General features: G+C 36.4%; 1 pseudogene; it reads left to right on the forward strand.

Annotated features, from left to right (window-relative positions):
- The window catches only part of LOC101090613, a 31,822-nt pseudogene extending 8,696 nt beyond the window's left edge, over window positions 1–23,126 (forward strand).
- Window positions 23,127–24,786: the final 1,660 nt, after the last annotated feature.

A 24,786-nucleotide genomic window follows, 5' to 3' on the forward strand; every position in this document is an offset into this window, starting at 1 on the left:
CACTCATTCACTGCAGCACTATTCACAACAGCAAGGATGTGAAAACAACACAGAGGTCCATCAATGGATGAATGGGTAAAGAAAATGTGGTTGATAAACAATAGAATATTATTCAGTCTTCAGAAAGAAAGAAGTCTGAAATATACAGCAACTTGGATGAACCTTAAGGAAATATGCCAGTCATAGGACAAATACTGAATGATTCCACTTATATGTGGTATCTAAAATAGTCAAATCATAGAAGTAGAGAGTAGAATTGTGGTTTCCAGGGGCTGGAAGGAAAAGGAAACAGGAAGTTGCTAATAAATGAGTATAAAGTTTCAGTTATGCAAGATAAATAAGTTCTAGAGATTTGTTGTATGAAATCATGCCTATAGTTACCATTACTGTACTGTACACTCAAGGATATTTTAAGAGGATACAGATCATGTTAAGTGTGTTTACTACAACAGAATAAAAAATAAAAATAAAAGTAAAAAAAAGCAAATCAGGAGTGGGGATGAAACCAATTACTTATCCTTCGCTCTCCCTGTGTCAACCTTGCAGTCAGAACTTCTACCCAAATGCCAAGTGACAGAAAAATCCATTTGTAGAACTAAGAGTTACAGAGGTAGTTGATAAGGTAACATTTGACCTTTTTCTTAGGAGAAATTGCTATTGTCCTCAAATATTCAGTAGTTTAGTTAGCTTTAATTCTTGGTTAATTGTTGTATATATATGATTCAGACTTCAGAAACAACTTTAAGATAATCATCATTAGCAACATCATTAATATTATTAATTCATGCATAACCCTTAGAAAATTTTAACATGCTTTTATAAACATTTTATCTAAATCATAACTACTGTGAAGTAGAACTATTTCTGATTTCACAGACAAAGATAAGGAAGCTAATATAGACTACACAACTTGGCAAAAGATAACAGCAGATCTGAAGATCTTTTAGCATGAATTTTAAGCTCTTTCCACAAATTTAGGTTGTCTTCTCTCAGGGTCCTTCCTTATATCCATTCCCATTGGATTCCTCTCTTTGTAAAAATAATTCAATATCTTTCTGTTATTCCCTCCCTGCCAAGGATGTTCTTGGCCCCTCTGTTTGAACCTCATGAAGTCCTGCCCTCCAGGCTTTCCTCTACTTTTGCTCCATATAGCATTGCATCTTGTACCCTAACTCATGAGATCACTGCTCTCGGCTACCAAAAAGAATGATATGAGAAAGCATCCATGAGTGAGTGACAAGAGGATGTGGCCTTATGTATTATTCATTCCAGAGTTCACAATGGCATTTTAAGAATTTTCTATGAGCAGAAAGACTTATCATACAGAAGTAATTTAACTTTTAAAATTCTGATAAATGTTTGGGTTAAAACAGTGATTCTTAATCCTAGATGAACTTTCAAGTTATTAGGAATGCCATTTTTTCATGTATTTATTCATGATAATAGAGATCATAATAATCCTAGCATTCAAAGAGTATAAATTTTCATGATTGGCTTTTTGATGCTAAATCATTTTGTTACATAACACACATAAGGAAGAGCCATATTGATTCTAATGTAGTTCTTAGAAGGCTTCCCATTCTAAGTCTGGGTTCACATCACAGCCTCTCTTCCCCAAAGAGTCTTACTGTAGTCAGCACCAGCACAGAAAAATGATATTCCAGATTGTTGGGTCAAAGACTACTAAGTACAATGACTCCATATGCATCCATCACAAGTGGAGAAGGAAGAAGTAAGATGAAAGAAGTTTGGAGGTATGCATAGAGGAAGAAAAGAATGAAAATCAGGAAAGACATTTTTGTAACTTAATATTTTTCTCATGGAAGAAAGACATGGGCTCTGAAGACTATTATAATTAAAAGAGTTTTATTTTTTTTTAATTTTTTTTTCCAATGTTTATTTATTTTTGGGACAGAGAGAGACAGAGCATGAACGAGGGAGGGGTTAGAGAGACAGGGAGACACAGAATCGGAAACAGGCTCCAGGCTCTGAGCCATCAGCCCAGAGCCTGACGCGGGGCTCGAACTCCCGGACCGCGAGATCGTGACCTGGCTGAAGTCGGATGCTTAACCGACTGCGCCACCCAGGCGCCCCAGTAATTAAAAGAGTTTTAAAATGAGCTCAGTAATATTTACCTTTCTCAGATTAAGTTTATATCTTCCTCAGATTATAAAAATTGTAAAATCTTGGAGTTTTGAAGTTGGAGAATGCCTTGGTATGCATACTGTCCAACCTCTCATTCAATATAAGAATCTGTAATATCTGCAATTTGTGATCATTCAGAGTCTACTTAAGCCCATGGTTGATTTTACTGGATTTGCCTCTCTAAGATATCCACCAGTTTCCCTTAGTTCTGACATCTGAAGCCAAACGGATAAATCTAATCCCTTAATCACATATCACGATTTGAAATGAATCAAGGAAATTACCAATGTCCTCTTACCAAGCTAAAGTTGATCATTTTCCTTCCACCATTACACTCTGCAGTCATTGCCCCCATTTGCATATAGAGACTTCAGAATACTTATTTGAAATCAAAACAACAAAAACTCCTTTCTCTGAACTTAGTCATGGCAACTCCTTTAAATTTCCTAATGAAATAAATCAATAAAGAGTACTCTTGATAACTGTAGTTTAACGTTTAATATAGAAAGACTTGATTGTATGGATTGAGATTCAATTCCTCAATCTGTTCAGGGCTATAACCTTGAGAATTAACTACATTTTGGGAAAGATATAAAGAATCAAAGAGTCAGAAAATTCTAAGTAAACATTGGTTCACACATTTTAATAATAGATACGTCTTGTAATACTAGGTACAATGTGAAATGGCTAACTGAAGAAATAACTCCAAAAAAGGGGGAGAAAGAAAAGAAATGTTTTCACTTTCCAACATACACAGAAAAAGAAGCAAGTTGATTTCTAACTTGACCTTGCCACAGGGAACTTCACAACTGCACAAGAGTTGCCAGCTGAAGAACTTCTGCAAGTATAAGTAAAAAGGCGAATTTTTTCTGGTCAGATTTTTGTTACTATGGAAGTAGAAACATTTTTTACAATCTCTCTTAGTTATGAAAATGTAAATATAATCAATGTAGGCAGCCTATGGCCTGAGGAGAATATATAACAGAACATTTTTCTCCGATGGCTTCTCAAATGTTGACCTTGAGAAATCCCTCTGAGTGCAGAGATGGGATGGTACAAGGGAACGATATCTGTTTGCCAAAAGGTCCTAGATGCCCTCTGGGTTATTCTTTCTTTTTTATCATCATCTTAGCCACTTTAGAGGAGAGCATTACAGAATATGTTCCCCATGCTTACTGAGCAGCCTCACCAGCTGCCTCTTGCAGGTTGGGATCTAGTCTCTGTCTCTCTTGGTCCAAGTTGGCCTGACTGTGCATTTGCCCGTGTGTTCTTGACAATTTAAAAACTCACAAGTTGTTTAAACACTTCAACATGAATATATATGACACAACAGTTTTACAGGTATTCCAAGAGGATGATGAGACCTCCCTGTAACTCCTACTCATTGATTCTTATTTAGTGCTCAGAATTCTTTACTGTAAAGTGGACATAGTATCCTAGTGAAATACTTACAACAATAAATAAAGCATTATATAGAAACATTCTCTAGTTTATTTCTGTTCTATAAAGGTCAATGTGGCTATTACCTCAAGAAGAAAATATTAACATAAGAAATAATTGAAAAGCTGGATAATGGCACTTTAGCCTCATTTTTTTAAGTTGCAATTAGACCTCTGACTATTTTAATCCACAGGCAGTTTCTTCCTGACCTATTTATTTTATCTGATTCATAAAACTCAAAATTTCACCTCTGAAAACAGGAATGATACTGAGTTATATAAATCTAGGACTGATTAATATTGCAGTATGTTGTTCAAGTAATTCTACCATAGGAGGAAGTGGCTACAGAGATGAGCATAATGACAGCAAATAGACCTTCAAAGGTAACATTTTAAAAATACACCGATTGAGAGTCTATGATGTATAAGGTATATATGATTAATAAACATTTTTCCACATTACTTTATAGGAAAAATTCTAGATAGAGATAATTTAATTAATTTATGGTTCTCAATAAACAAAATTATACCAGTTTCAGGTATTAATGTTTGAACTGTACTTTGTGGACAAATAAGCCTGAAAACTAGTCTCACAGTAGCTACCAGCTCTGCAGCTTTGGTGAGAATTTGGGCATGAGTGGCCACTTGAAAAGGCCAAGCTTCCTATCCATTAGGACTTCAAAGTCTTATGTCACATGACAACCCCAGAACATCCTCATCGACTTTGAAAAGTTGACTCTTCTTTCAACCCTGTTTTTAGAAAAGTAGTGATTTCTGGTGTTACTGGGATTCTTTAAGTATTTTAGTGAACTGACTAATCCTATGAAAAAATATATTATTCAGTATCAATATATTTTTAAAAACTGTCATTCTTTATTTTTTGAGAGACAGGCAAAGAGAGAGAGAAAGAGAGAGAGAGACAGAGAGAGAGACAGAGAGAGAAGAAGAGAGAGAATCCCAAACAGGCTCCATGCCATCAGCACAGAACTTGATACGGGGCTGGAACCTACCAACCTGTGAGATCATGACCTAAGCCGAAATCAAGAGTCAGACAGATGCTTAACCAATTGAGACACCCAGGTGGCCCTCAGTATCAGTATTAAACTGATATTAGGCTTTTTAAAAAGTGATTCATAATGAAGCATTTTAGATCATTCAAGATGGCAGTTTATAAGTTTAAGTTATATTTAAAACAGAAAAAGGAATTGTTATTTTATATTCTATTTTATACTCTATATTCTATATTCTAACAGCCAATTCTATTTTTATTTTTCTAAAGTTTTAATTTATTTATTTTTAAATGTTAATTTATTTCTTAGAAAGAGAGAGAGAGATGGAAAGCAAGCATGAGTCAGGGAGGGGCAGAGAGAGAGGTAGACAGAGGATCTGAAGCAGGCTCTGTGCTGACAGCAGAGAACCTGACATGGGGCTCGAACTCAGAACTGTGAGATCATGACATGAGCCAAAGTCAGATGCTTAACCTACTGAGCCACCCAGGTGACCCTGCAAAGATTTTTTTTTAAATTCCAGTTAGTTAACATACAGTGCAATATTAGTTTCAAGTGTATAACATAGTGATTCAACACCTCCTTACAACACTTGGTGCTCTCCTTAATCCCCATCACCTATTTAACCCGTCTCCCCACCCTCCTCCAGCCATTCCTATTTTTAATTTGACTTGATTTCTTCTAATGACAGATTTTTGGAAATGTTTATGTTCTTCCAAATTTAAGAAAACATCTGGCATTATCTGGCACTAATTTCTTACCTGGGATTTTAAAACTTAAATATTAGGGGAGAAACTGAATTTTAATTATTTTAATCCTACTGATTACTGTTTCATCTGATAATTTTTAAAAAATCTATATTTGAAACTTGAGTTTTCTTGACAATTAGGGCCATAGATGTATAGAAACACACACTAACAGATTTCATCTAGACTTCAGATAGTTTGAATGGTTGCTAAAAATGACAAAATCACAGATAACCAAGGAAAGAAAAAAGTCACATACTGCTAGATGGGAGGTACACACAGGATCTATGCCTGTGTATTATTTTTGTGACGTCTATACATCAGTCAATGAGATCAACATCAATACTGGAAAACCAAAATGCTGGTTATATAGCATAAAGTTCAAGCTTCTTGTTCTTCTATAACCTAGTGATACTATTTTTTATTTTATTTATTCTTCCTATTAAATCTACTCTAAACTAGAGCAAAAATGCAATTCATTGTCCTTGCAAACATTCCCTATGCTCTGCTATTTCTATACCCAGGCTAATGTTTTCCCTCTGCATGGAATGCCTGTCAAATCCACTTATCCTTCAAGAAGTTTGACCAACTGCCCAATTTGCCCAGACTCTCTGGACACTTTTAGCACTGAAAGTCCTATATCCCCGAAAACTCTTTCTCTCAAGAAAACGAAGGTAGTTCACTCCATACCTTCAAGAGCAAGCCTAATGACCTTCACTCTTCCTCTACTTTATCAGACACTCACTTGTCACTCTTCAAACTGCTTCACCACTGAATGCTTAAAATCCATTCTATCTGCGTTTTAAAAAGTACTATAACTTTTACACTTCCTTACACTAAAAGAAGCCTCATACTCCACACAAATCTATAGTCTTGTTTTTTCTAACCTGGTCTCTGTCCCAGGAGACTCACTGATGTACTTTCTCAACCAGTATCCCTTGTAACTCTGGGTTTTGGATGAGTTCAGCCAAAGAGACATGGTGTCAGAGGGTGAGAGGAGAGCGAGGTTGAAGAATTTATTCTCCTGTCTCCCTGTACTACCAAAGGCCACATTCCATTTTCAATGGCCTCCTCTAACTGTAAAATTCTCATTATCCTCTCTTTCTCTCAGCCTTTCCTTCTCTCTCATTGTTCTCCCACCCCCCACCTCCATCCCTTCCTTCTATAGCCATTCAGGCCTAGAGAAGGTGAGAATTCCCTCTATTGACAGTCTTTGGGAGCTTTACCATGCTTTTTTGACTGACCAAATATTAGTATATAAACTCTTACCTCTTTTAAGAATCTTATCCATTTTCTACTAGCACCTGGTTGACACATTCATTTCATCCAAACCTATAAATCCTGTTAGCTGTACTTTGTTCCAAACCCAATTAAATTTGAGAATTCACTATTTAATTTTCTTTCTCACCAATATCCTTAACCATCTCGCCTTCTAGTCCTTCCAGTTGTGCCCATTCAGCAATTTCTCTAAACTTATATCAAACCAATCATATTCTTCCTTTTTTATTGTTACCATATTGGTAACACAGCAGGTGAAAAACACACCTTCAAGCAGATCAATAACTCTTCAAGTAAAGAGGTGAGTGAACTCTTCAAATAAAGAGAAATCACTCGGCTGGAGGCCTAAGGAGATCAGTGGAATAGACAGGATAGCTTCTCCCCTGCCCTCACTTTTCCATCATAAAACCCAAACCAACAAACATAGTCATGCACAGGGAACCATCCTGAAGCCCATTTACTAAAAACATGAGCAATATCACAGTCTAGCAGAAAAGACAATTCAATATTAAGCCACTAAACATTAAGAGTGTCCTAGAGCATGAAGCATTGCTGATCATTTAGGTAGGATTTGATGGTGCAAAGGAATAAGGGGGTCATCAGAGAAAGGAAAAAGCAGCAGATAGAGCATGGGTGAATTAGTCACAATCTGACATCAACTTCTAACCCTAGATCATATTTGCATTCTTAAAATAACCGATAAATCAGAGAAGACAGAAAGAAAAACAGATACTACTGGGTGACACAAAATTTAACATATTCCAAAAAGAGCTTACCATTATTTCCAAAAATAAACTAGAGAAAAACTATTTGCTCTCAAATCATAATAATCAAACCATTAGCAGTTTCCACTGGAAAGCACAAGTGGGTAGTTAAGAGGCTATGTATGGTGGAGGGTGGGAAGAGCAACTTTATTGCAAACTTCTGTTTTGAAATTATATAGGTAATCTTCAGGTTTAGGAGAAAACAGAAGAGCAAATATCATTTTTTGTTGAATTTTTCTTTAAGGAAAATATAGAAATTATATTAATATATTTAGGGTCCAGTAATAAATATATTTCCCTTTTAAAAATATCTAGGAAGAGGAATGAGTAATTTTCCTAATATTTATTAATTTAATAACTAAGAAAATTTGAAGACATTAAATAAATTAGATCTGTAGTCCTCTGATTGGGGCTTAAAATAATTGAAGCTATAAGAGATGAATCTCCATTTCCATTTCCATAATTAAACATTGGAGGAGAGGTGCTAGTTATAAGAAGTTCTGTATCTGATAGACAGGTGTTAGGGACTAGAAATGTGAGAGAAGGGGAAATTGCAATTGCTAAAAGAACACCTTTCAGGGAGTAGATTGCTATGATGTACATTTAGATGATGCCTTGAGACCTACCTTCAACACTCTTGACTTCCCTCTTAAAAACGAGAACAAGGCACAACGAGAACACAGGGGCCCTATGCAATGAAATCATATCCTGCATCTGCCAGCCACATATGTCCTGAAGAAGAAGCTTCCCATAGTGGGAGATACACCTCCTTTAAACCCAAGAATGGGAGGTTCAAGGATGGATTAATAATACATTTACTTTTCCTTTAAAAAAAATAGGCCTCTTTATTTTTCTGTGCTGTGATTTTAAGATTGCTTAATTCAGTGGAAATAAGCAGGTGTATTGGAAAGTGTTGAATTAAGCTGTTAAAAGTAAGCCAGTCTAGAAGTCATCTGCAACAGTTTACAAATACATTTCTCTCCTCTGAAAATCTTTGCCCTAGAGGTAAATCATTTTTATCCGTATTTTTTAGATACTACACACACACACACACACACACACACACACACACACACACACTCCAGAGAATGCCCAATAACTATTATTTCATAGGCAGGCAAGTGTCTGAAAAATAAGGAAATAACATACAACTCTTTCTGGCACAGCAATGAGAAAGTTGGTTCCTGGTGCAACAAGTAGACACCATAAGTTGCCATTTTTTAAGGTACCAAAAGCCTCTGTAGGCTGAACTGTTTGTTGTGACATTCAGAGAAGAGCTGGGGCTTGATATTTTCATTGCAGAGATCATTTTTGTATGCTGTTTTCTGCAAACTTGTTTTCCAAAAGCAGACACAGAGAAGGAGTCTGGCATGCAGGATAACTAGTAGAGCAGTTGGAAAGGGAAGGGAGCAGGACTGAGCACAGTGAGTTACTGAATAGCACTGCAGTCCTAGCAAAGCTTTGGTTAATGCTGTGCAGAGCTCTAGAGTACATGCAGTCCACTCCTTGGTGGACCAAAATTGCAGGGCCTATATACCCCACCATCAGTCATGTGATGGGGACTACCCTAAGAAAGCTATCCCTTCACTGAGGCAGCACTCCACTGCTGAGGCAAACACTGAAGGAGCTAACAGTTGGAGGCTGTCTACTGACAGATGGAACAAGTCCTGCCTTGAGGGAGATCTGGCCAGTGCATTTCCATTTCACCACTGTCCTTATATTTATTTTAAAAAATTTTTAAATGTTTTTATTCATTTTTGAGAGACAGGGAGAGACAGAGTGCTAGTGGGAGAGGGGCAGAGAGAGAGGGAGACACAGAATGTGAAGCGGGCTCCAGGCTCTGAGCTGTCAGCACAGAGCCTGACGTGGGATTGAGCCCACGAACGGTGAGATCATGACCTGAGCCAAAGTCAGCCCCTTACCTGACTGCACCCCTGTTCTTCTATTTATTAATTGCATTTGTTCTTCAGTAGGAATTGGAATTCAGTAGGAGACACTTCTAGCTATTGTTTTTTATCTTCAAGTTCAGAATCATTTAATTTATTGGACCCAAATGAAAAATAAGGATATCTAATCTCAGAGCCTAAGGGATGTTTAAATTTCAGTGTTATTCCCCCTTATAATCTACATACATAAATTAATTTATATATTATTCAATTCCAACCAAATGAGGCTTTTAAGTGTACCTATGACATTTGGAAACAAGTTTAATTTTACTATATAGCTTCTCTGAGCCAACTTGTGGCTTCATATGGTTTCACTGAATCTACTCTTGGCTTTGAAGCCTACATTTGATTTATCAGGCCTGTCAATTCCAAGATATATCTTTCTTTTTAAAAATGGTTCTGTCTTGAATGATGTGTAGATGATTTACTGGATAATGTGATCAGCCATAGCCATTGTTGATGCTAACTCTACAGAATTCTGTGTACTGAGGCTTAGGCGGATTTGGCTTATCCCCTTCAAAATTCTGGTAGAACATAAAGAGTCTATGCTCACTGGCTCTCAGTAATTGTGAAACAAACAATGGACTGTAAGGTCACCCACTGAAAATAGCCAAAGGGCCTGGATACCATCTTTTAATGGCCTTTTTATCAGAATGTACTTTGATCAAGTAGTTTCAACATAAAATGGGTTTGTGCAAGAGTTTAACAAGATGGCTATGTCTTCTCCCTTATTAAGTTTTTATTCTGGTCAAAAAAATTAGACTCTTTTGGTCATTGTCACACTCTACTGTGAAACTTACCCATTCGAGTGGGAGTTATTTCCAACTTTTCCAAACATCTGTCAGTGCACAGCAATACTCTGCCAGTTGTGATTTTGTGCATTTTATTATATTTTTAACTCTGGCAAGTCCATTCTAATTATCCCTGACTGATTAGATCTTGAAAAATTGACACTGTTATAACCCAGGAGCTAATTTATACACTATTGATTAGTGTAGTAATACACTTGGGATTTCTCCAACATCCCTAGTATCCCCATAATGATGTGATGCTTTATTTAAAAAATGAATATTCTTTACATACTTCATTCTCTAAAATATCTGGCCCTATTAAGTCTGCATTTTGGATATAAAATGCTTGAGGGCATTGGAAGGCTGGTAGATGACACCATTTTTTAATCAAATCGAAGATGCCATTGATTGTAACAAGAAAACTAATTTCATAGATGTTACTAAGTGAAAAAACTGCTGAAATGATGCACTTTACCCACTGAGAATCATCTTTTTCTCAATAGGTTTTAATTAATGAAGTTCTTCCCAGAAATTTTATATGCACAATCTTTGATTTATTGCTGCATATAGCAAACTCTTACAAGGATAGAGTAAAATAAGAGCAGCCTTGTGATGACAAATGTATGAGCAGATACACTATGACTAGTCACAAGAGCAATAAAAATTTCAGTAAATTGCAGAGTCAGCAAACCTAGAGTAATAATGGTTATTACAACATACTTATATGGGGCGCCTGGGTGGCTCAGTTGGTTGAGTGTCCAACTTCAGCTCAGGTCACAATCTTACATCCATGGGTTCGAGCCCTCCATTGGGCTTTCTGCCATCAAGTCTCTCTGCCCTTGGGTCTGTCAGAACAGGGCCCACTTTGGATTCTCTGTCTTCCTCTCTCTCTCTGCCCCTCCCGGGCTTGCACTCATATTCTCTCTCTTTCTCTCTCAAAATTAAATAAATAAACATTTAAAAAAAAGAATTTACATTAGGGCAACACTACACAAATGTTTGGGTTTTCAGTCAAATAAAAAGCAAGTATATTTATTCTGGTGACAAAAACTGAGTATAGCTAGACAAAACATAGGGCTGAACACTTAAACGTCCAAAAGTTTCAAGAAAGAAGTACTGATACTAAGGAGAGCTCCAAAGAAGTTATTGCTTTCATTAAAAAACATCAACTCACCCTCTGAAAACAGAAAAGAGGAGAGAGAGAGAGAGAGAGAGAGAGAGAGAGAGAGAGAGAGACAGGAAGAGTGCAGGGGGAGAGAGACAGAGTGAGAGAGAGACAGGGTCTTTATACTGTTTACAAACCAACATTATAAACCACGTTGTTTGTAATGACCTATAACTATTTTCAGTAAAACAGCTTCCTAGTGAGTAGAAATGTCTCTTCTTCTTCCACCCTGGAGTATTTGGTGTAAATGTCTAGTAAGAAACACACATTTGTCTATTTACAACTGCTTTCATGAAACTCAAGATTTTCAGAGACTTCATTGTACATGACCCTGGAAAAGGTATGGTTCTGGCTTCATCATTCTTAGAATGATGCCTGTCTCTTCAGTACCAGAGCCCTCATAAGAAGTGAGTAACTTATCCTCTGGGACAGGACCATATGCCAGTCTTTAAGGCTTATTATTGAGTTAGCCAATAGTTTAGAACCATGAACAAAAAATGTATAAGCAAAGAAATATTTACCATATATACCAGGAGTAAGAGTCAGAGAAATAGCTCTGTATTTAACTATTAGGGCCATCATTGTGCACCTAGGCAAAAATGATTTGACCTCATGACAATTTAAAGAAAGCCAAAATTCTGTAATAACAAAGTAGATAATTTGTCACAATGGGTTATATTTACCTATCACTATCTCATGAAAAGGAAATGTTTAAGGTAAATTTCATAAAGTATGTTATTTTACTTTAAATAAAATGGAAAAAGAAAAATATAAATATCAACATAATAATTGAGAAAAAAGAGGTTACAGTTTAAGACATATGTAGTTAAATCATCTGTCATGAACAACTGAAATCTTCTTTACTGTTCTTTTACAAAGATGTGCATAAAAATCCTTCTGCCAAGCACTGAAGAGAAGTTAGAGCAAAATCATGGAAGCTAAATGAAAGGAGTAAACAGTCACTTTGGAGAATCACTTTTTATAACCTCTACACAACTAGTTTGTGTTTCCAGTTGTCATCATGGTTCGTGTTTTAATACTACCTTCTAGAAGTGTCATGCCATGCAGTTTGAGTAATGATGCACCCCCCCAATACAGTCTTTAAAAAGAGGAACCAGAAAAAGAAAAGAAAATAGGCACTTTTTAAAAATGTATCCCTTCTCACAGAACCTCCCTTCTTTTTGATTTGTGTTCCAATATTCCCATATAAATAGGAAAAGTGAGTTATATTTTTCTATTATACTACTGTTTCCATCAATTTTTTCTGTATAGTATTTACTGCTTTGATATTGTTATTTTATCTCTAAGCATACAAAAGAGCAAATAAAATATGGCAATACATTATTTTAAAGCCAGCACTTACAAGACTTTAAATGGAACACATCTCTTGTGGCAAAGGGGAAAGAACTGTCATAAGACAGTTTACATCTACTTTGCTCATTTTCTGTCCTAATTATGCCTGAAAATATTTGCAAAATAAGTTAAAACACTCATAAGATTTTTATAATAAACCATCTTCATTATTTAATATTTTCTCTTTTTGCTAAACTGATATCAGGTTTGACAAGTTGATGTACTTTCCAAAGTTACTGAAAGATAATTATATCCAGTAGGTTTTAAATCTTCATATGACAAGGATTCTATCTAATCTAAGCCAATATTTAAACCAATATATCCTTCCCTCTATTAGAGTTTATCAATATATAATAAACACAAGTTTACAGAGAAGGAAATATTGGTCAATCATAATGATGATGACAACAGTGTCATTATTTAAAAATAGTACACCTACTTTATTTATATTTAGCTATTTTTTAAATAAGGCTATTATACTTAAGATATTCTGAATTATTTGATGTGTTGTCTCTCCCATCCCCTTCCTGAACCTATTTATATCAAATCTAAAGAAACCTGTATACCAGCTACCTATGCTAACCTGTCTAAATCATCATTCGTAATCATAGGCAAAAATTGGAGTATCATTAGAGATGATTTGAGGACCTCTTTATGCTAAAAAATAAATCCCAATACGCACAAACACAATAACACAATCTAAACCAAAAGAGGTCATTTGGAGAATAAAATCAAACTTTCAAAAAAATTAAGTGAATTACCTCAAACCTTAGCTTGTTGGCATGGTAACCAGGACTCTGTGTCTGTTTAGCTCTTAACCAATAGCTATATGCATGCATTCATCTCTATCACATTAGGCAGGCTGGTGCTCAGACAAGCAATTGACTGGGAGCACTTGCTAGAGTGCTTGCTCTAGCAAGCACTTAGGGAAAGTGACTCCTTAAACTACTTTCAGAGAAATATGTGATAGGGAGCTTGCTTCCAAAGTATTTCTTGTAGACATAAAGCCCACATTTACTGATGGAAGTTTGTACTGACACTTAACCACTGTCTCTTCCACCTTAAGCAGCACATCACTGGCAAAGAAAATTCTTCCAGTAACTATGTCCAAAAGCACTGTACCATTGGCAGGAAAATTACTGACTTAGTCTGGGACAGGTTTCACAAATTAGCCAATGAGTTCATAGGTCTGTACAAAATTCTTGGTTTTTCACATTTTTGTTGGGCGAACAGACTCTAGGTTTAACTCTCACTTCTAGAAAGTCTTGGTTGAATAAAGTAGTAAGTTGAAGTTCACATTCTCCATTTACGTAAGTCCCACAGCTCTAACTAAATTCCATGTCCCTATGATTCCATCCTCACCACACACACCACCCTGGTCATGCATGTATTACACATACCCTCAGTATTGAATGCCCAACGTACACTAACGTTAACACTCTTATTAGATAGATAGTCCTCCATAACTGCCTCCCTCAAATTTGAAAATGACTTGAATATAGATCTGCCAGAATTCCAGACCAATATTGAATGCTATACTTGCACCCCATTCCCTCTAGCCACATCAGTCTCAGTCATGTCTGCTTAAAAGCCTCATGATTAATTGCTTTCTGTGGCAAAGGTTTGCAGAGCCAGTGAACCAAATGGCGCAATATTACACTCACCATGAGAACACAATAAGGACATGAAATGTAACTCTTACCATGTTGAGTTTCACATTATTGTAGTTCCTAAAAATGTTTATTATGACCTTTCCACAATCAAAAGAAGTATATAATCCAGTTTGTAGATTGATACACCACTGGCTTCCAGGTTACTATTAGTAACCAGGTTGATACTGTGATTCTTGGAGGAGACCTGGCCAAGGCACAGCCAATGCTGAGGACTAGACCCACTTGGATCATAGGTTTGCCCCAGTGTATTCTAATCATGCCTTCAAATATGGATAATGGATTGGAGGAGAGAGTGTGCTGGACAATTAAGAATATCGCTACCCCAGAGAAAGATAATGAGGAATGTGCTGTGTGTACCCTTACCCTTCCTTTGTGTCTGTCCTACAATATATCACACCCATAGAACTTTAGCTTCCATACTGAAGGACAATACAACTAGTTAGTTAGGTCGTCTTCACCTGTGATCAGGTCTGATTTTTCCATGTGCACCTGAAAAACTTTTACCTCACATCTCTGAAATTTAAATTTTTGTAAGAAACATAATTACAAATCTTGGTGCTATTCAAGTAAATACTGAAATCATGAAACTAGAAGAGGCCTAAGAAAAAAGTAGAAGATTAAAAAAAAGACTTTTTTATATATTAAAAACATGATAAAAAATTTAAAATTTTTCTAGAGGTTAAAAAATGATAAAGTAAACATAAATGAAGCAAAATTACTGTTCTCTAAGACAGAACTGAGGAAATCACTCAGAAAGCCTTAACTAGGTGTATTAGACTCTATAATGTAAGGACAAGGTTTTTGCCTGCTTCCTATTATATTCACAGAGCTTAGAGCTCAATATTTATTCAATAAACATTTATTAATATATTAATATGTCAATTAACAATTATGAAGCAAAAAATCAAACATAATGTAAATTATTAAAGTAAGGAGAAAGGAGAATAAATATAGGAAAGACATCTGTCTAAGAAGAATCCTAGAAATAAGAATATAAACGGGAAAAGAAAAAATAAGTTAAAAAAAATTTTTTTACAATTATTTATTTTTGATAGAGACAGAGCACAAGTGGGCGAGGGGCAGAGAGAGGAGACACAGAATCCAAAGTAGGCTCCAGGCTCTGAGCTGTCAGCACAGAGTCCCAAGTGCCTCGAACCCACAAACCACGAGATCATGACCTGAGCCAAAGTCGGACGCTTAACCGACTGAGCCACCAGGTGCCCCTTAAATATGCATTTCTGAGCTGCAGAAAAATATAATCTCCAGAATGAAAGATCTTCCTCTGTTCCAAAATATGAATGAAGGGGCACCTGGCTGGCTCAATTGGTTGAGTGTCTGACTCTTGGTTTCAGTTCAGGTCATGATCCCAGTCAGGGTCCTTTTTTGGGCTCCAGTCTGAGTATGGAGCCTGCTTAAGATTCTCTCTCTGTTTCTCTGTCCCTCTTCCCTGCTCACACACTTGCTCTCAAATAAAACAAAAACAAACAAACAAACAAACAAAAAACAGGAAGTCAGAAGGTTCTGGAAAAAAAATTCCTTAAGGACAAGATGGATCCCACTCAACAATCTGTATAATTAAGATCTTGAATATTTTACCAATATGACTAAACTTATGGGGCATTTTGCTGCCAGTAAGAACAAAAAAATGGAATTAGAAACTCTTTGGAGAACCATAAGCTATGTAAGAAACCCAGAGATCACATATTGAACACACTAAAATATAATATGATTTTGAGCACTAAGACCTTGGAATTTGTCTTTTGCTTGGCACAGTTTCAATTATGTAGGATTACATCCCCTTTTTCAATGGGCCCATGACAATATTTGTATTGCAATAATATTTATAAGCTTAATACTATAATAAATAATTTAAATAATATTTATGCATAACATCAATCACATTTACATAATGTTAATATTTTATGAGGTTGATATATTTTCAATTTTTTTAATTTTTTTGTAATGTTTATTTATTTTTGAGAGAGAGATAGAGACAGAACATGAATGAGGGGAGGGGTGGAAGCAGAGAGAGACGAAGACATAGAATTCAAAGCAGGCTCCAGGCTCTGAACTGTCAACACAGAGCCTGATGCAGGGCTCAAACTCACAAACCATGAGATCATGACCTGAGCCAAAGTCAGATGCCTAACTGACTGAGCCACCCAGGTGCCCCTGGTTTCAATTTTTAAAATCAATCTATAGTGAAAACACAGGCAAGAACATGAAACTTGAAAGACTGAAACGAAATATGACTTGGCAAATCAAACAATGATATGTGACAGAATTAAGAAAACACAAAGGGTACAGAGAATTAGGAAAAATATAAGTATACTACTTTATCATATGTAATATGAGGTCAATGCGTACTTTTAAATTACATGATTCAAGGAATATTTGTTGAAGAATATTACTTAAAGTCCTAGATGCAATACTACAGAAGTTATAAATATTGTAAATAATAATTTGGTACTAGAAAGAAGAAAGGTGGAAGTTAACATGATAATCTAAACTTAGTAGATATTGACTGAAGTTGATAAATCAAGAAACAGAAATAAATACATATAATTTAGAGAAACAGTGATAACCACACATGAAGTGAAAACATTCTTTAAAGTACTCACAACTGCAGATTACAGCTAGAAGTGAAGACAGATGAAGGAAGAAACTTTAATTTTAAAATTTCCTTTCAAACCATCTTAAGATACAGATATATATCTCCATATATGCATATATATGGAGAGAGTGTTTCCTCTTATTGTTTCCTTTCTACAAGAAACCATGGTTTCTTTCAATCTCCCCACCCATATCATCAACCAGTTCTTCTCTTCCTCTTGGTTTTATCCTCTAAGTATTATTCTACCTTATATTTTATAGCATTCTCAAAGTTTCAATGCACATTCATTCTCTCAGTTAACCTACTAAATTATTAAACCCATTCTAAAATTGCTGAAACTTTGTTTCAGATCAGTTAAATAAGTTCCTCCGATCATTTCAAAAACTGTGTGTCAGAAACTGATAGGCACAGGGAATTCAATGGCCAGGGACATAGATAGTTGAGTGGGAGTGTGCAATGTTAATGACGCAAATTAATATACAATTAAAAAAGTAGGTAAGTGATGCAAAGGAAAGCAACAGGATTTCAAGAAACTCACAGAAATTAATCTGTTCTAAGTGAGATGAGTAGAAGTTAAAAAGCAAGTAAAGGAGAGGTGCTTTAGAGAGAAAGATACAATGGACAACAGTTCTGAGAGATGAAGCATTGTCTAGTAAATGAAATACGGCTGTAGTGCCTAGAGGATATAGCATAAGAGGAACAGTAACAGAAGATGAAAATAGAGAAATAAGAGAGCCAGACTATGCAGGATCTGTAGGCTGTGTTAAAGACTGCTGTCTTTATCCTAAGGACAATGAGAAAACATTTAAAGGACAAGGAGACATAATTTCATCGTTTTTGCATTTGAACCTAAAGATTCTGGCTACATTATGGAGGGCTGGACGGCCAGGGTATCTGTGTAGATATTCAGTCTCCAAGTCCAGTGCTCTTTCTATTAGAACCATTTCTTGAGAGATATCTTCCTATTAAAAGCCAAATCACTTATTTGGATATTTTTCTTTTAGCACAACTTCTAGCAAAATTTGAAGAGCTCAACACCATTATCATTGTTACATATTGCCTGGAACACTACCTTATTACTCAAAAGAAGATCAATAAATGCTAGGTGAATAAATGAATATATTGCTTCTCTATAATTTTTTAATATTTACTTATTTTAGAAAGAGAGAGAGAGACAGAGACTGAGTGTGAGTGGAGGAAGGGCAAAGAGAAAGGGAGACACAGAATCTGAAGCAGACTCCAGTCTCTGAGCTGTCAGCACAGAACCTGATGCAGGGCTCGAACTCACAAACCGTGAGATCATGACCTGAGCTGAAGTCAGACGCTTAACCAACTGAACTACCCAGGTGCTCCGCTTCTATATAATTTTTTAAAAATCACTGTGCCAAAAGATGACTTCCATATGTCTCTTTGACTTATATTTCCCTTCCATGGAATATCAGTTATTTTTCTTTGCCTTTCTCCTCTCCCACACAAGGAAAATGTATCTTAGATATTGTCAACCCACAATAGTGAAGAGATTTCTGTAAAACACAGAGAAATAGTTTAGGAAAATGGGAGGAAAAGAAAGGAATTCTGAATTCTCAAATGGTCATTTAATCTAAAAAGGACTTATGTGATTCAAAGGGTTATGTGAACTCTGTATGGGGGGTGATGAGGTGAAAGAAGAGAAGCAAAATACTACAGGTATGAGGAAGTAGTAACAAGGGAGCATGGAATGAAATAAGTTAACAAGCAGGACACGTAAGACACAAACACACAGACACATCCAAGGCCCACACAGATAATAAAACATGAAAACAAGTATGTACATGTTTTCATGTCCAAAAGAATTTATACAAATCTGCACATACACAAACCCTGATATCAGCAGTCAGAACACAGTTACTACACATGTGAAACATCCAAGCACCTAGCTGGATACAGAAGAAAGCTGATATTCCCTGTGAAAGTTCGTATGTATACCTGTGTGTGCCTGAGTGTTTCAGGCACACTGTTTATGGCAAACAGTGTGTTTGTTAGTTTATGGCAAAACTCAACACAAGTGAACGACAGAGGGCATCTTTTTATTTCTACTTAGAGTATACTGAAATCCCATCTTCAAATGAAATATGGTCCAGTAGCCTTTGCCATGTTAGCACCTGATTCATCATGTTACATGTGACTCATTTATAAGGAATAGCTGATGTAGATACCAATTAATCATTTCAGGAAAAAAAAGAAAAAAAAAAACCTCAAAACGTTAATTTGGAGGGAAAATGTTTCGAAAGCACCTTACATAAATACTCTGATATTTGCTTCTCAGCTGATGGTGTCTTGACCACCCACACACACTTAACAGTGTGCCAGAAACTATTATCCTTGTTTTTACCTTCCCACACATAATTCTATCCCTTCTTCCCCTAAGCTTGTTTTTCAGGTTGTAAAGTGATTGGAACACAATGTCTATTTCTATTAGTTTTGAAGACTAACTAATAATATATACTTCCAGCTGAGAAAATATATTTTAGAAGTTGGTGTTCATGGTTTATAATAATGAAAGCAAGAAGAAAAAGACCAGATCATTTGAAATGGATTTACATTAAAGAAAAAAATTTTTTTACAAAAGAAATACCTTGTACACATTAGTATGTGGGAATCTTTCAGCATATGAAAGTCATAAATTCACCAATATTATTATTATATCAATAGTATATGAGACATATTTTGACTTTTATATGTACAGGACTAAACCATGAATCTAAAATGCTAACTAAATCAACAATTCTTCTATAACAGAACTCCTATTAGTAATAAGCCAAGATTTGTAAGGAAGGTAGTCTTTTAGCACCCAGCCTGTGATGGCAGTCCCTCACAAAAGAAGAGGTAAAAGGTGTCTCTAGGGCAGGTTTTAAACTCCCTTTCAGGGATCACATGTCTCCCTGAGCAAAATGATTCAGTTGCCCGAGACACTAAGCAACCACAACGAGAAAGGGCTTTCTGGTTTTTTTTATATATATAACACACACATGCATTTTATCCTTGGACATGTGTGTGTGTGTGAAGATGTACCTATTAGGATTGTCTGATGGTGAAGGAAAACACAACTCTGATATACCTAAGAACACAGAAAATTCTGGAAGAACTGAACACCCAGGCTATGAAAAGAGCAAGAACCAGGAGAAGCAAGAGAAATTTATAGACAGTTTTCCTATGTGCTCGTTGGGTGATTTAGACAGATGATCTTTTGAATCTGTATATTTCCATGCAGGGATAATACTGCTGGAAGTGACACATGCTTGTCCTTGGGCAGGTCACCTTTCTACTTTTGTAAACCTATGGGGAAGTGAGTTCAGGGAGCAGGTTACTACAGGATCCAGAAGAGGCATCTCTCCATCGGAAGGGAGAGAAATACCAAAACAGAGAAGCTAGAGACAGAAACATGCTGTGCACACAAGCCAGCCTCCAAAATAGCCCATAAAAAACTTCATACCTTTGAATAATCTCCTGTATGTGGATCAGGACTGATCTCTGAGACCAGGAGAATAGAGCAGAAGTGAAGAAGTTTTGTGACTTCCAAGTTAAGGCCACAAAAGTCATTGGAACTTCTGTACTGATCTCTTATTTACTCTAGAAAAAGCCAGCTTCTGTGTCAGAAGGACACTCAAGTAGAGAGCCCTATGGAGCGGAGGGCCCCATGTGAAGAGGGACTGAGATCTCCCTTCAACAGTCAGCACCAACTTGGATCCTTGGAAATGGATCCTCCAGATCCAGTCAAGGCTTCATATGACTTCTACCCCAGTTAACATGTGACTGCAGTCTAGTAAGAGGCCTGAATCACAATCTGCCTGGTGAGACTGTTCCAAATTCCTGACCCACAAAAATGGTGAGAGACAATAAATAATTATTATTGCTTTAAGCCACTAGAATTTGAGGTAATTAGTCATAGAGTGATAGATAACTAATAAAGTGACTTTCAGCCACTAAAGAGAAACATAAATTTGAGAGGTTTATGAACAAGTCAAATCAACAGAAATCAGAGCATAGACTTAATCAACTAGTCTTTATTAATTACCTATAAAGTGGTGAGAAGATATTATGTAATAACTGATGGTATGATATTTGGAACTAGAAGACCTATGTTAGTATCCTAACTGCTCCACTGTGTGACCTTCAGCAAATTACTGACCTCTTTGGCAAATAATACCATTTTCTCTAATTTGTAGAATGGATATGCTAAAAATTATATTTAATTTAAAGGTTGATTGTGAATATAATATGACATGATCCAATAAAAGACCTAGAACTTTGGTAAGCATATAATAATGTCTATGCTGTGTAATATATTATATATTATGCATATTATGTATATACCTTCATATATATTACATATATACCTATATATATGTCTATACACACATATAGGCACTGACATACATTCATATAATCTTTTAATTCTTAAAGCAACCTTATGAACTATGTACCATTATATTGTCCATTTTACAGAGAAAGAAACTAAAAAAAAAAAAAGCACAGACAGTAAAGTGTAGAGCCTTGCTTCAAATCCATAGAGTTTATCAGTTTGCACTCTTAATTATTATGATATAGAAACTTCTAATTAATTAGGATATGCTCCACAAATACTTGATATTATTGAGAAAGTGTTCTAGTTTATGTTGGAAGTAATACATCTATCATCTTTTTTTTCTTATTGAGGTGACATTTTATTTTTATTTATTTTTTTTCAACGTTTTTTATTTATTTTTGGGACAGAGAGAGACAGAGCATGAACGGGGGAGGGGCAGACAGAGAGGGAGACACAGAATCAGAAACAGGCTCCAGGCTCCGAGCCATCAGCCCAGAGCCTGACGCGGGGCTCGAACTCACGGACCACGAGATCGTGACCTGGCTGAAGTCGGACGCTTAACCGACTGCGCCACCCAGGCGCCCCTTGAGGTGACATTTTGGATGAGAAAATGAGATAATAAGAAAATCAAATATTTTTTAGGAATATTTTGTTTTATAGAAAAAGTAATGTTTCATTATGAAGAATTAAGTTAATATTTATAAAATGGTCTCTAAGAACTAATAATGAGACAATGCCTCCAGATAAACACATTCTTGATAGAATAATTATGTATATACATTTGAGGGCTCTGATATAATGTACACAAAATATAAGTGTGTTTGAGAGTTTTTGACTTTTCCCTCATTGTTAGATTGTCAGCCAGCATTTCTCATTGTTTTCCATGTATAGTCTCAGAAGTCCCCTTAATCTGCCTGTCTGTACTCCTAATTGGCTTTGAATTGAGAAAATAAATGACTATTTATAGTACATTAAGTTGAACAGTATACTCAAAAATTCATATCTACCCAGACCTCAGAATGTAATCTTATTTGGAAATAAGGCCTCTGTAGATGCAATTAGTTAAGGTAAAATGAGATCATACAGGACTAGGGTGCACCCTAAATCCAATGATTGGTGATCCTGTAAGAAGAGGAGGGAACACACAGAGACCTGCAGAAAAGAAGGCTATGTAAATACAGAGGCAAAGACTGGAGTGATGAAGCTACAAGCAAAGGAAAGCCAAAGATTTCTGGGAGCCACCAGACATAGAAAAAGCAGAAGATTGTTCCCTACAGTATTCCTAGAGAGCATGGCACTGCCGACACCAGGATATCGGACTTCTAGACTCCAGAACTGAAAAAATAAATTTGTTATTTAAAGTCATCAGACACAGCAGAGCCAAGGTCCCAATGACAGCGCGTGCTGGAGCTCTCCACCTTCCCGCGCCCGACAGCCTGAGGCGCCCTGGACCTACATCCACAACCTCCTGGCGAAGGTCACGTGTCAGGACGCGGCTGTCCTGGCCTAAAAGGACTCGCCCCCCGTCTGGGTCGCCGTCCCCGATAAAACCTTAGTCAAAAACATGCCAGCTGAGTTTGGTGTCCTGCTTTGCAAAGACCCGTCAAGGTTTTTTTCGTGAATGGGCGGACAGTTGGGGACTAAAAATATTCTTTCATCTGGGACTCACTGTTGCAGGAAGGGGAATTTACCGTGGATCTTCGTACCAAGAGCACCCTCAGAGCTCCCACTTTTAACATCACTGTCCGCAGGACTGCCAAGATGCTAGTACCACTGATGGGCAAAGTGTGTGTCCACGGCGGTATGATCAACACCGAATGTTATGCAGTGGCCTCCCACTTGCAGCGTTCCCAGTACTGACCTCCTCTGTCTCTTTCCCCCACTATTCCCCACTGCTTTTGCACGCCTCTCCTTCCCATACACATACATAACACCATTTTTATTTTGGGACATTACCCCACACCTCTTATTGCTGACAAAACCGCATGGGCTAGGGGCTGGGACTGGATGGACAGACACCTCTCCCTACCCATACCTGTGTGTTATTGGAAAACTGTGGTTTTGTGTGTGTGTGTGTGTGTGTGTGTGTGTGTGTGTGTGTGTGTGCGGGGGGGGGGGTCTGAATAAAAAACATTCTCCTGAAAAATAAATAAAGTTATCAAATTAAGTGGTTATTTATTAAGGCAGTCCTAGGAAATAGATATGCCAACATTATAGAAATTGTATTAAAAGGGGTCATTAAAATGCAGGAGGGTGCCTCTCTATCTCTCTGAATGTGGGTATAAACCCTTAGGGAAAGCATGCAAGTCTGGGGATTTGGGGAACTATTTCAGGAGCCTCTATTATTTATTCTAGGTTCCAACTTCAGAAGCAACAGACTGAAATTGTTGTCAGGAGAGCAAGAGAGACCTAGAAACCAAGGATACCTGCTTTGACAGGTAATAACATAACTAGTCCCTGAGATCTCTTAAATTGTAGGAGAAAATAAATGTGTGATTCTGCCTGAGAATCTCATTACTTGGACCAAATACAGGTAATAATCCAAGGTCAGAAGCACAGCAGAGAGAATAGATTAGCCTCAGTTGGGGTCTCCAAGCATTATGCATCACACATGAGTCAAAGGTCCATGGAACCCCTCTCTTCACTGGTGAATCATGTTTATCAGCAACAGCAGGTTAGATTACAGAAGTTACTGGTGTGCTCTTGGTAGCTGAAAAGGACACTCCACAGTTGAATGTATTTGGAACAAGCTGTTCCAAATCCTATTATTTGCACCTCACTGCTTATTATTGGAAACTTACAAAGAAGCAAAAAAGTCATTTCTATGGAGTTTGGATGTAATTTGACTCCCTTCTATAAAAATAACTAATGTTTCTTATTTCCTGAAATTCTTCAGTTGGCTTTTGATGATTCACAGAATATAATGTAACATGAGAACAAGAGTTTATTCCTCAGGCTTTGAGCAGAGAAAACCAGAGGAAGATGGCTATTGTTCAAATGATGTAACTTATGCAAAATGCCAGGAATACAATGGAAGTACTCACTAAAAATTAGTTCCTTTCAGTTACCTTAAAACTCCTCCTTTTTTGATTTTTTAATTTTGTTTTTTAGTGTAACAATTAGAGAAAGATTGTCTTGGCAATTCTAGAGTCTTACAGCTACATATTAAAAAAAAATTTCCCAAGTTCTTGTCCATTTCCCTTTGAATTGTGATTAGTAGTGCTAGTTCTAACAACTAAGATATATCAGATAGTTTAAGGCAATTAGTGTTCCCTCACTTTTCTTTCTGCCAGACATAAAGCCTCATCCCTTTAGAATTTCATCATCAGGGGCTTATTGTTGTATTTTTTTTCTTGTTCTTCACTAGAGACACCTTAAAAGTTTCACTTTTACATAAGATCTAACAAAGGAAAACAAAACAAAAACATAAAATGTGGGTGATATATATATATATATATATATCTCAAAATATATATATATATATATATATATATATATATATATATATATATATATCAAA

This window comes from Felis catus, chromosome B1, assembly GCF_018350175.1.
Source record: "Felis catus isolate Fca126 chromosome B1, F.catus_Fca126_mat1.0, whole genome shotgun sequence".
Taxonomy (NCBI): Eukaryota; Metazoa; Chordata; class Mammalia; order Carnivora; family Felidae; genus Felis; species Felis catus.